At 39.7% G+C, this 16,374-nt stretch overlaps 1 protein-coding gene and 1 pseudogene across 2 annotated transcripts in view; one reads left to right on the top strand and one right to left on the bottom strand.

Moving 5' to 3' along the window:
- The window catches only part of FIG4 (FIG4 phosphoinositide 5-phosphatase), a 127,166-nt gene that overhangs the window by 92,410 nt on the left and 18,382 nt on the right, over nt 1-16,374 (top strand). The window lies entirely within an intron of this gene.
- Nucleotides 4,310-4,777, bottom strand: LOC308344064 (large ribosomal subunit protein uL23-like; annotated as a pseudogene). The gene has a single exon. The product of its transcript is annotated as a large ribosomal subunit protein uL23-like (transcript).

Genomic DNA, 16,374 nt, shown 5'->3' with positions numbered 1-16,374 from the left:
AAAAAGGGGGAGGAATGGGAAGAAGGCCTGCTTATCCCTCCCTTCTCTCCCCACCACTGTTTTTTTCTTTTTCTTTTTTTTCCCTCTTTTTTTCTTTTTGAAATATATAAACTCCTATTAATTTAGACACCATTTTTTCTTTCTTAAGTCTAATTAGCAAATGGAAGTTTGGGCTCCCAAATGAATCGAAATAGATTGGCCAGAAAAGGAAAGTATTTAAATGTGTTGGTAAAAAAATAGATTCTGTTAACTAAGTTATATTATATGAATTGATTATTCCATTAAAATAGTATGGCATAACTTGGGAAAAAAAGATGACATGAATATAACATACAAAATAAAAATATTTTGTGTTTTCTTCCATATTGCATCTGCTTTGATCCACAATTGGCCTTGCAGTAATTACTTTTAAATTCTTTTCTTGAAATACTTGGTATTTACTTTTCTGAGTCCTAGACCATATGAAAACCTTATGGATCTAGAATTTTTTTAACCTTTGCACTTAATTAGTAAAGAATCTAACACGAGTGTCTTTTCACAGAACATCTTCAACAGGGTAACAGAGAGCCCAGTAGGTTCAGCATTGTGTTGTCATGGCAACTGCCCAAGAGTAGAGTTGTGGTTGTTTTTGGGGGGGGATGTATGTCTCTGTGTATGTGCATGGGTGCCTGCTTTTAACTGAAATTCTCTAACTAGAATCTTAAAATGTCAACTATTCATTTTTAAATTTTGAAAGCTATGCCAAAACCAAGAGCAATTAGATTTATATAAGATTATTGGACTTCTCATCTTGTTATGTTTTAGGCTTTAAGATATTTTAAAACAGTAATAAGTTTAATTGTGTGTGTGTGTCTACTCATCTCTTGATAATTTGCAGTCTTACCCATTTTTCTTGAAATCCTGAGACAAACTAATATTCCTTTTCTAAATGTTAGGTAAACACAACACCAGATATAAAAATTATCGACGGTAAACAACTCACAGAGAGCCAGTGTAGCAGGGGCCCCTGGTATATCTGGAGGTGCAGAAACCTGGGCGGAGTAGCTGGGCACCTTTCATCCAAGATTCTGGGGACATTTCATAGAAGTGGGTGTTGAATCCAAACTGGTCCATGTCTACACTGTTAGCCCAGCCACTCCAAGCTGTATTTCGTTTGAGTGTGACCCCTCCCTTTGACTCCTACCGCTCCTGAGTGAATGGTGGCAACTAGGGAGAAATGATGTCAGCCGACCTTCACTGACACTCACTTAATACCTTCACCTGAATTAAGTCAGTTCTCATAGTTACCCTATGACCTTTCTATCAGCCTCATTGTACAGATGGGGAAACTGAAACACGGAGAAATCATGTAACTTGCTCACAAACAGGAAGTGGAAGAGCCAGGATTCAAACCCAGACAGGCTGGCTGCCCAGCCCTAAGCCATACATGCCTCATGTCACCCGCTGCTTTTATAACCACAGTGGTAGAAATCCTGAGTCATTAGAGCGAGCAGCCCTCAAGTTGATGCTCTGACCTCATCTGGGTTTGTAGACGTCTCTGCATGCAGACGTAATGTTTCTGCTCTGTTAATATTGAATTTTGTTTTCACATTTAAATGTAATATTTAAGATAAGACAACTTTATTCTCTTCCTAGTACCCAGCATATTGTCCCCAATGTAGACATGCTTCTTGAGCAAGGATAGTTTGCATGACGTAAAGCACGGTATAGAGGCCATTTAGTCATTATCAGAACAATATTGCTACTGTTTTTGATTGCTGCTATCCTACTAGGTTATAAGTTCCTAGTAGGGAGCCCATCTTTGTACGGGCTGCACCCACAATAATATGTTAAATTAAGTACTCAGTAAATATTTGTTGGAATGTTCTGAATCTCGTCCCAGCCATCCCTCCCATTACTTTCAGAGTCTGTATGAGGCCCCCTGAGCATCCCGACCTAGAAGCCCACCTCACCAGCATCTCCCTGGTTTTCAGCCACCCTCCCAGTGGCTCCTTTCTCCCCCCATCCTTGAACATTCTTTTGTTTTTCCCCTATTCTGTTTCCTGCTCATAAGCCCTCTGCCCTCCCCTACTTCTTTGTTCCCTTCTGATAGAAGAAAAAAGTAAGTGAACCAAGTTTTTAGCTTTTTTTCCCCCCTCTATCCTGTTTCCACATACACCTGTGACCAAAAGCAGAGCGAGAAGGCCCCGAGTGGAAGGCCTGGCTGTGCCAGGACAGGCAGGGTGACATGTGGCCCGGCGGTGACTCACCGTATTCATGCAAGACCAACCTGTTCTCATTTTACACTCCTACCAGTTCTCTGGGAGTTTTTCACTGAGCAACAAATGCCAATCAGCGCAGATTAAAAAGAACATGAACACATATATTATTAGTACCTGCTATTCTACGGCTCACCTATTCCAGGAATAGGTCTCACTTGTTTCAAAACTAACCTCTTAAGAAATGGTTCAAAATATAATACATAGAGTGGATGAATACTCTTGCTTAGGGTTCTTCCAACACAGAGTTAGCTGAAAATGAATAAGGTAAATACGGATATTTACTCTATTAGGACCATCATGTTGCATTTATTCCCTCAGTCCATCGCAGAGTAATAAGCATTTACTGACCTTGAGGTGAATGCCCCCGGGTAAGGGTTTCTGTTAGGGGACCTGCTTCCCAGATCACAGTGAGAATGTGCGCACCTTTTCACACTGTTGAGATGAGGATGGCCCAGTGGCTATGATGAACTCAATTTTGTTTTCTTGGGAGTCATTTTCAGTGTATTCCCGATACGCAAGTCGCTCTCTGGGGTTCCCTGCGCTGATCTCATCTAGTGCTCTGCAGACAATGCTCTGGACTCTGTGCTGCGGGCCCAGTATTTCTACCTTGATGGGTAACACTTGCTTGCTTTCCTAAACACCCTGAGTACTGTCATTAAAGGTTTAAGGATTCAGAGCAGTTGGGAGGCAGGGATCAGTGATGAATCAGTGAATTCCCTCCACACTCGGGGAGATGAAAGGTGACAAGAAGGCCAGTCTGTGATCTCTTCCTCACCCCAGGAGTTACCATAACAGTCTCTGTTCCTCCTTCCTTCTGGCCTTTTACTTTTCTTTCTTCTTTTGTACCCTCTTTAGCATTTCCTTTTTTATATTTTCTATTCCTAAACGATCCCTTTCTGTCCACTCTCTCCCTTTCTGTATTTCTTTTACTTTTGCCTTCCTCTCTCTCTGGCCATCTCCTCTCCCTTGCCATCGTCTCTCCATCCCTCCAGGGTAGTTTTAGCTGTTTTGTTTTGTTTTGTTTTTCTTTTTAATATAGTAGCTACTCCAAAACACAAGTTTCCTTCCTGTATTTTACAACAGTGCTTTTCAGGGGCCCTTGGGTGGCTCAGTTGGTTAAGCATCAGCCTTTGGCTCAGGTCATGATCCTAGGGTTCTGGGATAGAACCCTGCGTCAGGCTCCTTGCTCAGCAGGGAGCCTGCTTCTTCCTCTCCCCAACCCCTCATGCTTTTTCTCAGTCTCTCTCTCTCACTTAAATAAATTCTTAAAAAAAAAAAAAAAAAAGAACAGTGCTTTTCGAACTGTAATTCTTGACTCATAAGTGGGCCATGAAATTAATCGAGTAGGCCTCCACACAGTGAAATAAAATAAAACTGAACTGAATCCAAAAGAGAATTCCAGTGCAAGGCACAAAGTATAGTTGTCTTGTTGAATAGAATCTTCTTTCTCTGTATGAATACAGCCATACATTGGTTTGCGATGCAAAGCGCATTTCTTATTGCCGGTGGTAGTCACAGGTTGGATTTACATGAATGCACCTTCTCTGGAACCACATGAATTAAAAAACTTAGTTCCTGGCATGTAGGTGTTTGATAAGTGTTTGTTGATTAAATGAAAGTGTGTGTGTATGTGTGTGTGTGAGTGATTATTCTTGGGAATAATTAGAAACAGAGAAGGGAGTCAGGAAGAAAAGGAGTTGGAAAGGGGTGAGAGGGTATTCTGCGGTATGTCCATAGTGGGTAACGTAAATGCAGGCCTTGAAAAGTATATTCGCATACGTAAAAGGAATCTAGAGCTAGGATGAGCCTGTAAAGGGAAGAGTTGGCAGCAAGCTGCCTGGGAAAGTCAGAATGAGCGAGCCATTAGATACTGAGATAAAGCAAATGTCTCTGTTTGAATATTACCTACAATAGGGTCTGCCTACTATGTTAAGAGAAACTTAATGGAACAAGGTGAAATCCTGAAAGATTTCTAGCATTTAAGGAATAATAAATGTAATTTTTTATGGTGAAAAAATTGTATTTCAATTTAGCCAGCAGGACTCAGTTTAGATGATCCCAATTTTGTTGGCAACATCCAAAACATCATAGTCAGGGACCAGTCAAACATAGGCCTTCTTCTCTCCATCAGGCCTGATCAGGGTGTTGACCTTGGCCACATCAATGTCGTAGAGCTTCTTCACAGCTGTTCCATTTGGTGCTTGTTGGCCTTGACATCCGCAGTGAACACAGTGTGTTGTTGTCTTCTGTTTTCTTCATGGCTGGCTCAGTACTCAGGGGGAACTTGATGATGGCTTAGTGATCAAGCTTGTTTCTCCTGGGGGTGCTCTTTTGAAGATACTTGGGCTGCCTTCGGAGGCGCAGAGTCTTCGGTCCTCAGAACATAGGTGATGTGCGGATCTTCCTTTTTTTGTGACTGCAGACGGCTTTGGCAATGCTTTCTTGGCCTTTAAAGCCTTTGCTTTGGCTTTGGCTTTGAGAGGGACAGGGGTTTCCCTCTTAGTTTTCAGCGCCATCTTCATGAAAGGGATTTACAAGGCTCGTTTCCAGGGGCTTAGAGAGCAAAATCTCAATAAATGTAAATTTAATTGTAGGTACTTATGTTATTAATGTAAGGTATCAAAATGACTTTATTGTATATTTTAAAATTATGTATATTGCTTATTTTATTTTGGTGACTCCCACTTATGGGAACCTTCACAGGTTCACCTGAGGTCTTAAGTACCCCCTTGACATGGGTTTTGTTGTTGTTGCTGTTTTCAGGAAAGGTAAGATAAACTTGTGTAGGGTAAGCTCTTACCTTACTCATAAAGCATGAAAGGCCTTCAATGGCAGCTTTTTAATGCACACTCACTCTGTGCTAGGTTAGGTGTTTTCAGTGCACAGTTGAAAGGGAAACAGTCCCTGCCTCTGAGGATTTGCACTGAACTATGGGGTTAGGGGGAGGTGCTATGAAGATGTTAGCAGAGGAGGCTTTGGGGGTGCAGAGAAGAACCCAAATCAGACAGAGATTCCTGGGTAGGCTTTATTATCAGGCTAGACTCCAAAGGAAAGATGGAGTTATTTGGTAGAAGAAGACAAAGGCGGCTCTGGACAGAGGCTTCTGACGGTGCAGCAGCTTTCGAGATCCATACGTAACTCTGTGTCTAAAGTAAGGGGGTTGTCAATGAGAGTCACAGGCAGATAGGAACAAGACCAAGTGGAGATGCTAAGTGGAAGATCGTGGCCCTTATCCTAGAAGCTGGTTTTAATCAGGGAGTGATAGGCTTAGTTTTGAATTTTAGAAAGGTCACTCTGGAAATAGTGTGGAGAATGAATTGGAGGCCGGAGGATAAACAACGCATCTGTCGGAAACATCAGTACAAGAAAAGAATTGCAGTCCACTCTTGGCCATTGAAATAAAGAAGGGGGATTATTTTGCAAAGGTAAAATCTATAGGGCTTGGTAAAACTGGGTGCAGTGGATTGGGTGTGAGGAACATGCAAGAGGCCAGGTGTTTTCTAGCTTGGTGGACTAGATCTGGCGGTGGGTCACCAGGATTGGAGATGCATGACAGACTTAAGTTTGGGGGCTAACTTGTTTCATTTATGACAGTAAGAGCACATACAAGATGATTTGTTAGATTACAGAGATTAGATAAATTTAAGTTTGTGTTTTTGTTTTGTTTGTTTGGGGTTTTTTTGGCTCTTGATTTAAAAAACAAGCAACTTAAATTTCTTTCTCTAAAGGGGTTCCAGGTTAAATAGATTATTATACATGCTTTTAAATTTTTCTGGAGACCCATGTTCATATTAGAGGACAAAAAAATCTTTCAGTTGCTGATAGAGGTGAAGAATTTTAGAGCTTTATGTGTATTTTTAGCCCATAAAGCACTGTCTTATTTTGTATATGAGCAAGCAGGTTAATCCTGGGGGAGCAGATCTCAATATCTGATAGGCCCATGTGAGGGGCATTACTCATTGGTTTTCTTCCCTCCGTATACAGGAGTCACATTTTGTAACTGTTTAACCTTTTGTTATTTTGTTAGTTTACCCAATTATCAGTTTTCTGTATGGAAGGTGAGTGGGATGGTTTGGGGCAGATGCGATGATGACTGAGCCTTGTGCTTGTGTCACCGTGGCTTCATTCCTTTTGCACAAAGAGAATGTGTGCCCGGGTATGATGTATTCTTGGCCCCTGCCTCCTTTGATCATATATGAGAAGTCTTTTCATTGAGATAAATTTTTGGTTGAAAGACAAAAAAGCTTTTGATTTCGTCTTTAAACATAGCTGTACTATTCAGTGTGTTATTCAGAATCCCTCAGTGCTTTTACACATGATTTTAAAGAATGAAGTACAAATCCCATTAAGTCCTGATCATGTTTAATATTCACCGATAGGCATCAGTCGTCTTTTGATGTTAATAGAAATAATTTTTCTTATTTATCATTTTATATTATCACTCATTTTCCTCATGGTCTTATGAAGAAATTTGAGGAATACTACCATGGAAATCAGTTGCCTTATGTTTTCATGATTAGAAGTCTGCTCGTATTTTATAAACATCATTCTGCCATTCCCTCCCAATTTTATGAGAACAGAAAATCCTTGGTAAATAGAACCCAATATGTGGATTTTTTTTTTTTTTTTAAGTTTCATTTATCTGAGAGGGAGAGAGAGCAAGAACAAAGGGAGGGGGCAGAGGGAGAGAGAATCCTATGCAGACTCTGCACTGAACAGAGAGTCAGACACGGGGCTCAGTCTCACAACTCTGAGATCACAACCTGAGCCGAAACCAAAGTCGGATGCTTAACTGACTGCACCACCCAGGTGCCCCTAATATATGGTATTTTTCATCTAAAACCAATCTAGGGATGACTGGCTGACTCAGTTGGTGAAGCATTCGACTCTTGGTGTTGGGGTTGTGAGTTCGAGGCCCACTTTGGGTGTAGAAAGTGCCTAAAAGTAAGATCTTCAAAGGAAAAAGAAAGCAAATTTAAAAGGAAAAGGAAGAAGAAATTTAAAGGTAAATAAATAAATAAAAAGACTATGAGTTCCTTGAGGGCAGAGCTTATCTGCTTTTGTATCCCCAGGCCCTAAAAGGATACCTGATACACAGTAAGCATTAAATAAATTATGAATGAGTACTAGTCAATATTTAATAGTTTTTTTTTAATCTCTTTTAGTAATATCATGCTATAATTGGGAGGGAGAAGTACCAGGGTTAACCAATGGAAGCAAATGGATAGACAGATGACAACTCTTTATAAGCTTTGGACTATACACTTGACCCTTGAACAACATGGGGGGTGTGGGGGGCCAACACCCCCTACCCTGCACAGTCTGAAATCTGTGTTTAACTGCAGACTGTCCCAGAGCTTAACTACTAATAGTCTACTATTGACTGGAAGCCTTACTGAGAACATAAAGTCAAGTAAACGTATTTTGTGTGTTTTATACATTATATATTACATTCTTACAATAAAGTAAGCTGGAGAAAAGAAATTGTTAAGAAAATCATAGGAAAAGAAAATATATTTATAGTACTATACTATATTTATAAAAACAAAAAACAAACCTCCATAAATGGACCTGCATCATTCAAACCCATGTTGTTCAAGGATCACCTGTAGTTCATTTTCAGTTTTAGAGGTAGTAACTCAAATTTCTTGTCAGATATCTCGTCAGTTTCTCAATTGAGAAATATTGCTGTCCTTATTAGTTAACTTATACATTCTATTAGTAGAACAAGCTAGAATAGGGCCAGGATTTTCTTTTTTCATTTATTTAAGTTCAGCTGTATTGAGATATAATTGACGTACAACACTGAATAAGTTTAAGGTATACAAGGTAATGATTTGATATATGTATCTATTATAAAGTGATTACCACAATAAGGCTAATTATCCCATCCATCACCCCTCATAGTTACAATTTGTGTATATGTGTTTGTGTTGTGTGTGTGTGTGTGGTAAGAATTTTTAAAAATCTACTCTCTTAGCAACTTTCAAATATATAATACAGTATATAACTGAAAGTTTGTAGCTTTAGACTGCCTTCACCCATTTTGCTATCCCCTGCCTTCTGCATCTGGCAACCACCAATCTGTTCTGTTTCTATAAGTTCAGATTTTTTACATTCCACATACAAGCGAGATCATTTTGTTGTTGCTGTTGTTTTGTTTTGTGTTTTTGATAAAAGCTCTTCTAATAGATAAGAGGTGATATCTCATTGTGGTCTTGATTTGCATTTCCCTGATGATTAGTGATATTGAGCATCCTCTTGTGTTCCTGTTGGCCATTTTGTGTGTCTTCTTTGGAAATATGTCTATTCAGGTCCATTGCCCATTTTCAAATTGGGTTGTTTGGGTTTTATTATTATTATTATTATTTTTTTTTTACTTTTTATTACATGAGTTCTTATATATTTTGGATGTTAATCCCTTATCAAATGTGTGGTTTGCAAATCTTTTCTTCCATTCTGTAAGTTGCCTTTTCATTTTGTTGATGATTTCTTTTACTATGTAGAAGCTTTTTAGTTTGATGTAGTTCCACGTGTTGATTTTTGCTTTTGTTGCTTATGCTTTTGGTGTCACATCCATAAAATCATTGCCAAGACAAATGTTCAAGGAAATTTTCTCCTGTTTCCTTCTCGGAGTTTTATGGTTTCAGGTCTTACATTGAGGTCTTTAATCCATCTTGAGTTAATTTTTGTCTGCAGCATAAGATAGGGGTCCAGTTTCATTCTTTTGCATGTGAATATCCAGCTTTTCCAGCACCATTTATTGAAGAGATTGTCTTCTTCACAGAGTGTTCTTGGCTCCATTGTCAAATATTAGTTGATTGTATATGCATGAATTATTTCTGGGCTTTCAGTACAATTCTTTTGGTCTAGCTCTCTGTTCTTATGCCAATGCCATACTGTTTTGATTACTGTAGCTTTATAAAGAAGTTTGAAATCAGGAAGCGTGATGCCTTCAGCTTTGCCTTTCTTTCTCAGGATTGCTCTGGCTATGCAGGTCTTTTGTGGTTCCATGTAAATTTTAGGATTGTTTTTTCTCTTTCTGTAAAAAAAAAAAGAAGAAGAAGAAGAAGAAAAGAAAAATGCTATTGGAATCTTGATGAGGATTATATTGAATCTAGAAATTACTTTGGGTAGTATGGACTTTTTAACAGCCTTGATTCTTTATAGTCCATGAACATGGGATATCTTTCCACTTATTTGTCATCAATTTCTTTTATCAATGTTTTACACTTTTCATTGTTTAGATCTTTTACCTCCTTGATTAGATTTATTCCTATGTATTTTATTGTGCATTATTATTATTTTTTTATTATGTTCAGTAGTTCCCAGCTATTATTGTGTTGCTGTTTATCTCTCCTTTTAGTTTAGTTATATAGTTATGTGCTTCGATGTTGGGTGAATAAATATTTTTAATTCTTACATCTTTATGGTAAATTGATCCCCTTTACAATTATATAATTACTTTCTTTGTCTCTTTTGACCATTTTTAACTTAAAGCTGCTGCTGCTTTTTTGGTTATAAATTACTTAAAATATCTTTTTCCATCTCTTCACTCTCAGTCTATGTGTATCCTTGAAACTAAAGTAAGTTTCTTATAGGCAGCATATTGCTGGATCTTGTGTTTTATCCATTTAGCTACTTTAGTCTTTTGATGGAAGAATTGAATCCAGTTATGTTTAAAGTAATTAACGATAGGTAAAGACTTACTGTTGCCATTTTGTTCATTGCTTTCTGTTTTGTACCTTCTTTGTTCTTTGCTGCTTCTCTTGCTGTCTTCCTTTGTGATCTGATGACTTTTTGTAGTAGTATGCTTTAACTCCATTTGTTATCTATTTTAAAATGATAACAACTTCAATGGCATATGGAAACTGTATACTTTAACATCTCTTCCTCTTTGCATTTAGTTACTGATGTTACAGTTTATAACTTTTTTATATTATCTATCCAATAACAAATTATTGTAGTTAAGCTTTTTAGACACATTTATTTTTTAACCTTTAAACTAGAGTTGCAAATGAATTACACACCACCAATACAGTATTAGAGAATCTGACTTTGATTATATATTTACTATTACCAGTGAGTATTACACATTCATATGTTTTTGTGATATTAATTAGCATTCTTTAATTTCCATTGCCCACCAGGCCCCTGGCCACAAGGGGCCACCAGGTTGGCTCTGCAAATAAGCATAGCCACTGCCTAGGATCTCTGCTGGGGCACAGCTCCAAAGAGAAATGTGGTCTGCCAAAATTGAGCACTGGTTACTGTAAACCCTGCCTACCTTCTCTGCTTCTGATTCTCAGTGGTGAAGCCCTTCAGGGTTCCTATGACCCCTGTGAGGCAACATCCAGATGGGCCTCCTGGGAAGGACCCTGCAGTGCTGGGGGAACTAGATGTCCACTTTGGGCTCTTTTTTCCTTCCACTGTAGAAACCATTGGTCCTTGGGGCCCCTCTTGGTATGGCACTGTGCGGGCCTGGGAGTGGGCAATGTGGTCAGAGTATAGCCACTCCTCTTAACCCTTCTAAGGTTATCCTTCTCAGTCTTTGTTTTTCAGGCGGTGCTTCAGCCTCATCCCTGGGTTCTGAGATATTCACATTATTGTCCTTATGCATATTTGCCAGTTGGTCTTGCAAAGGGGACTGAAGTCAGGAATGACCTATGTCACCATCTTGAGCCGTGCTGTTCTGATTTTCAGTTGCCTGCTGCTACCAAATTGCTGAAGCTCTTCAAAAGAATTCTTCAAAAGAATTCCTTCCCCATATATAACTAGCTCTTAGAATCCTATCAGCATGTCTAGAATAGAACCATGACTTCCTGATTTCCATTTGCCTGTTGTTTTCAAATACATGAAGCTCTAAAAGTTTTGCTTTGTTTTTATATTTACCTCACTCTTAGAATCTTATGATTAAAAAATTATGGCAGTTTGATCTCAGTTGAAAAGAATGAAAATCTTTCCATTTTTAAAAATCTTTTCTCTCAAACCCTTTTCCATTAGCTTGTAAAAAACTCTAAGATGGTTTATATCCATTAGAAAGGGGTCATGGTTTCTACTTTGTATGTGTGATGTCACCAAAACACTAATTAAGCCCCAGAATATCTGAATAAGATGTATCCTGTCCTCCAGAAGTAAAAAGGGATTGAGACTATCTTGACTTTCTTAACCATTTTGTTTTACTATGTATAATTGTGTTAGAAATCTGTTACTTAAAGTTAAAATAAAGTCAACCAGCACCGTACATCAAAATAATATTTCTTTGAAAATAAAACTTTGAGGCTTATTTCAAAAGATGAATGGTTAAATTGATAGTTCCTTTATGATTTGGTTAGGAAGCAGGGAAGTAAATTGACTATAGTTAATATGTTAGATACATTTATTTTTAATAATGGAATAGGGCTAAGAAAAACATTCTGATAATCTCAGAAGAATCAGTAAATGTACAATAGATAGAACAAGAGCAAAATGTAATTTTAGGTATCTTTTTGGGAACTCTAAATAAAATTGCTAGCATACCTCAGATATATTATGCATTTGGTTCCAGACTACTTCAATAAAACAAATACTGCAATGAAGCAATTCAAATGAATTTTGCATTTCCTAGTGCATATAAAAATTATGTTTACACAGTGTAGTCTATTAAGTGTGCAGTAGCATCATGTCTACAAAAATAACGTACAGACCTTAACTTAAAAATACTTTATTGCTAAAAAATGCTAACATTTTAGTAGTCATAATCTTTTTGCTGGTGGAGGGTCTTTTTTTTAATATATATTTTTAAAGATTTTATTTATTTATTTGAGAGAGAGAGCATGAGAAGTAGGAGGGTCAGAGGGAGAAGCAGACTCCCTGCCGAGCAGGGAGCCCGATGCAGGACTCGATCCCAGGACTCCAGGATCATGACCTGAGCCGAAGGCAGTCGCTTAACTAACTGAGCCACCCAGGCGTCCCTGGTGGAGGGTCTTGTCTGGATGTTGATGGCTGCTGGTTATGGATATGGTTGCTGAAGGCTAGGGTGCTCCAGCAATTTCTTAAAATAAGGCAACAATGAAGTTTTGCCACATCAATGGACTCTTCCTCTCATGAATGATTTCTCTGTAGCATGAGATGCTGTTGGATAGCATTTTACCCACAGTAGAACTTCCGGAATTGGAGTCAGACCTCTCAAATCCTGATGCTGCTTTTATCAGCTAAGTTTCTGTCATATTCTGAATCTTTTGTTGGCATTGCAGCAGTCTTGACAGCGTCTTCACCAGGAGTAGATTCCATCTCAGGAAGCCACTGTCTTTGCTCAGCCATCAGAAGCAGCTCCTCATGAGAGCAACCTTTTCTCATGAGATGGCAGCAGTTCAGGCCCACCTGCAGGCACCACCTCTAATTCCAGATCTCTTGCTGTTTCTACCACATCTGAAGTTACTCCGCCCCCCCCCCCGAGTCCCTCAGAGCCATCCTTAAGGGTTGGAATCAGCTTCTTCCAAACTTTTGTTAATGTTGATATTGTGTTGTTCATCTCCACTGCAACTAGCCTTCAAGAAACTTGTCAAGGGGCACCTGGGTGGCTCAGTTGGTTAAGTATCTGACTTGGTCTCAGGTCAAAATCTCCAGGTCTGGGATCAAGCCCCATGTCGGGCTCCAGCCCTGTGTCAGGCTCACTGCTCAGCAAGGAGTCTGCCTCTCCCTCTCTCCCTGCCCCTCTCTCCCATCTGTGTGCTCGCACATGTGCACACACACTCTCTCTCTCTCTTTCTATCAAATAAATAAAATCTTTAAAAAAAAAAAAACTTGTTAAGTTATAGTGCAGTATCAAAGAAGAATGTTCACAATTATCTGGAATGATTATTAAAATACTCCTTCATTTTCTAACTACACATCTCCATGATGTCAGAGTTTCTTTCCTTTTTTTTTTTAAACTGTGTTCAGTTAGCCAGCATATAGTACATAGTTTTTGACATAGTGTTCAGTGATTCATTAGTTGCATATAACACCCAGTGCTCATCACAACGTATGCCCTCCTTTATACCCATCACCTGGTTACCCCATCCCACCACCCCCCTTCCCTTCTGAACCCTCAGTTTGGTTCCCACAGTCCAGTCTCTCATGGTTTGTCTCCCTCTCTGATTTCTGTCCCTTTGGATTTCCCTCCCTTCCCCTATGGTCCTGTGTGCTATTGCTTATGTTCTACATATGAGTGAAACCATCTGATAATTGTCTTTCTCTGCTTGACTTACTTCAGTTAGCATAGTCCCCTCCAGTTCCATCCATGTCAATGCAAATGGAAGGTATTCATCCTTTCTGATGGCTGAGTAGTATGCCGTCGTATATATGGACCACATTTTCTTTATCCATTCATCTGTTGAAGGGCATCTTGGCTCTTTCCACAGTTCGGCTATTGTGGACATTGCTGCTATAAACATTAGGATACATGTGCTCCCTCTTTTCACTACTTCTGTATCTTGATACAGAGTTTCTTCATATACGTCAACCAGAACAAAATATCATGACAGATTCAGCCAGACACAGATTTAAGAATTCAGTTGTCTTGTATTAAGACGTTAAAGAGATTGTGAACATGCCAAACATTACTTCTTTGTCACTAATTTTCTTTTGTTTTGGAAAATGTAGTTATTTTTCTTAAAACATATTATGTTGGGGCTCCTGGGTGGCTCACTGGGTTAAAACTTCTGCCTTCAGCTCAGGTCATGATCCCAGGGTCCTGGGATCAAGCCCTGCATCGGGCTTTCTGCTCAGCAGGGAGCCTGCTTCCCTTCCTCTCTCTCCGCCTGCCTCTCTGCTACTTGTTATCTCTGTCTGTCAAATAAATAAATAAAATCTTTTAAAAATATATTATGTTAACATTTACTGGGTTTACTATTGTTATTTTTAAATGAGTAAATATTTTTTAATTTCTTAGTTTTAATTTCTCATATGGTAAATATCAGTAGATGTAACCCGTATAAACCAGCTATTGGTGTCCTCAGGAATGCTTTTAAGAGTGTGAAGTGGGGGGTGCCTGGGTGGCTCAGTGGGTTAGGGCCTCTGCCTTCGGCTTGGGTCATGATCCCAGGGTCCTGGGATCGAGCCCCGCATCAGGCTCTCTGCCTAGCAGGGAGCCTGCTTCCTCCTCTCTCTCTCCCTGCCTCTCTGCCTACTTGTGATGTCTGTCAAATAAATAAATAAATAAATCTTTAAAAAAAAAAAAAGGCATAAAGTGGTCCTGAGGTGAAAAAGTTTGAGCCCTAATGACTTAGAATATTTGACCATTTATATCAGAATGCAGCACCGAGGCAAACAAAGCATTTCTACATAACAGCCTTGCTCAGTCCTTGCCAACAGACTGAGATCCCTGACTGGCTGAAGAAATGTTTATTTTCTGTTTTGGGGTTTTTTTTTTTTATTGTTTCAGAAATCAAGGAAGCAAATCTTTTCTTTTTAAATGTTTCTATCAAAAAATGACTTGAACCTCTTAGGATACTTTCAGGTCCAAATAACAGAATACCTAACTCAGCTGGTTTAAATGATAAGGTGATTTAAAATTTCATGTCACTGAAGGGTCACAGATAGGGCAGACCCCAGGCTTGATTGGTTGAGGAGAAGCACCAGTTTCTTTCTATCTCTCTGCTTTCCCTTCCCCAGTGTCACCTCATCCTCAAAGTGGCAGCAAGATGGCTGTAACATGTCCAGGTGCCATCGTGAGACACGGTAGTGCTAAAGTGAGAAGAGGGATGTTTCCCCTGTATTTCCTCCTTAGGAGCAGGGAGCTCCTGAACCCGCTGAGCAGACTTTTCCTTGTGCCTCAGTGGTCGAGATTGGGTCACATCCAGTCCTTAACTGTGTCACTGCCAAGGGTTGTAGATTGTTAATTAAAATAATCATTTTGGGGGGAGCCAGATATGAGGAAGTCATCTATAATGACTTAGTTATTCAGAACAAAACAAAACAAAATCCTTTGGGCCTGTTCAGTTAACTGGAAATCCACTTGCACAGATGCCCAGTAAGAGAGGCCGCGCAAATCTATGGAAAGTGTTCTAAGCCTGAGAACCAGGAGCCCTGGAGTCTGGTCCCACATCTGACACTCCTGGGCTCTGAATCCCCTGTCACGGCCTTACTTCCTCATCTGTCAAAGGAGGGCTCGGACTAGTGCGCTAGTTCTGAGACCCTGTGGTTCACTGGTTCCTTCATTCACTCCCTCACTCTTTCATTCAGTGGTATTTATAGAGTGCTTGCTCTGTGACGGAAGTCACAGGGTGCGACATACACCAGACTGTTGCCTGTTTAACCACAACCATCTGCTCTTCCTCCCGTACTACACACACAATGAGATCCCAAGGGGAGTCAGATCCAAACTGTTTTTTTTTTTTTTCTCATAGAATAAATTGTTTAATGCCCTGGGCAAAGAGCCCGCACTGCAAAGCTCATTAGCAGATAGTGACATCACTAGAGTTCTCTCTCCTCTTATTAAAATGTAAAATCTATGCAGAAATGGGAACAGAGAGCCACAGTCATATTTTGACAGAGATGGGTCTTTGTCTCAGAGAAGCTGCCCCTGGGCCCGGCTGGCTGTGATCGCTGAGGTTCCCTCAGTCCCAGGACGGCTGTGAGGCGGGGAGCAGGCGTGCAGAGAACAGAAGGACAGTCATGAGAAATGAGACTGTGTTCTTGGAATACTCCAGGGCACTCTTACGTTTTATTTTTCAGATAAGATGTCAGAAAGGTTTTACTGTTTTAAACCAAGTTGCTAAAATTTTGCAGGTCTTTCTCAGATGCTGTGTGGGTCCATTTTTCATGTCACGTGAAGTATTGAGATAGCTGCGAGTATTTATCTGGGAGAAGAGGTTTCGGAGTCACGTGATCACTCCCTCAAGTGATATTTGAGTCGCTGTCAGGTGAAGCAGGGCTTTTTCAAGTTGCTTTAGGGACTAATATAAGTGCAATATAGAAGGAAGAAGATCTAGGATCACTGTAGAGAGAATCTTTCCAACACACTGAACTGTCAGCAATGACCTGGAAACAGTCCACTATGAGAAGTCATGAGTTCTACCATCACTGAGAGCGCTCAGGAAGAGGCTGGATAACCTTCTGCCAGCCATGTTGTGAAGAGGTTCTTCATTTG

Source organism: Martes martes, assembly GCF_963455335.1.
Source record: "Martes martes genome assembly, chromosome: 6".
Lineage (NCBI taxonomy): Eukaryota > Metazoa > Chordata > Mammalia > Carnivora > Mustelidae > Martes > Martes martes.
The sequence above is the reverse complement of the archived record's forward strand: the minus strand, read 5'-3'. Positions and strand labels throughout refer to the sequence as shown.